Source organism: Sinocyclocheilus anshuiensis, unplaced genomic scaffold (assembly GCF_001515605.1).
Source record: "Sinocyclocheilus anshuiensis isolate Anshui unplaced genomic scaffold, SAMN03320099.WGS_v1.1 scaffold394, whole genome shotgun sequence".
NCBI lineage: Eukaryota > Metazoa > Chordata > Actinopteri > Cypriniformes > Cyprinidae > Sinocyclocheilus > Sinocyclocheilus anshuiensis.
Genome location: NW_015542343.1, coordinates 787,035 through 788,043, shown reverse-complemented (window position 1 = coordinate 788,043; position 1,009 = coordinate 787,035). Strand labels below are relative to the sequence as shown.

At 28.5% G+C, this 1,009-nt stretch overlaps 1 protein-coding gene across 1 annotated transcript in view; it reads left to right on the top strand.

Annotated features, from left to right (window-relative positions):
- The window catches only part of LOC107691269 (protocadherin-8-like), a 4,640-nt gene that overhangs the window by 3,256 nt on the left and 375 nt on the right, over positions 1 to 1,009 (top strand). The window lies entirely within an intron of this gene.

Genomic DNA, 1,009 nt, shown 5'->3' with positions numbered 1-1,009 from the left:
AAACTTTAAAAATATATATATATATATATATATGTATATATATATATATATATATATATAATTAAAGTTTTAAGTAATTAAAATACTTATATATAATATATACAAAAACTACAAAATATGACAAAAGCACACAAAAATGAAAAACTATAACTATATTAAAATTTTAATTAAAATAAAAACAGAACATAAAAAATACAAACAGATTCAAATATGAATAAAAACTATAATAGCATCTCAATTATACTGAAATAACACTGACTTTAACTGCTTAAATTGACACCCCATGTTAAAAATGCAATGCTCACTTTGTAAAAAAAATAAAATAAAAAAAAAGAATATTAAAAAAGTGATGCAACAGCCAAAAATGTCTGTCTGATGCACATAACAACTGGCCAAAATCAAATCAAATAAATAAATAAAATAACAATAGAGGAGACTGATGCAAAGGAATAAAACAGGTCAATCAGTTTTTAACTTGATATGTTGTCTTAAAAACAACACTCATTGTGTGAAACCCTGAAAAACAGAGATATGATGCAATGACCGAAGGAGGCGTACAAACACAATGCACTACTTGCATTAAAAACAGCTAAAAGTAGCGCAATGGAATCCAACTCAATTGAACACATTGGAATTTAAATTTTTTAATTATCTGTTTTTAACTTCATATGTTGTTTTAAAAATGCAGTGCTTATAGCTGAAGGCACTGAAAATGCAGTGAGATGTGACCAAATGGCCAAAAAACTATTAGTAAATAGACCAACAATAAAAAAAACAGCACAAAGCAATGTGACAGATCACAGGGGTCACGTCACAAGTGTTACAAAACCTCTAGAAGGAGCACAACGGAATGGGTTTTACAAAATATACCTGTTTTTATTTGTCGTAAGCTGTCTTTAAAATAAATAGGTTCATGGCACAGGATGCAGAAATAAAACAAGCATGCAATGCATCAGTCAAAGGCATCTGTCTGATCAATGTGTATATACAGTATACCACCCGTCCCCCT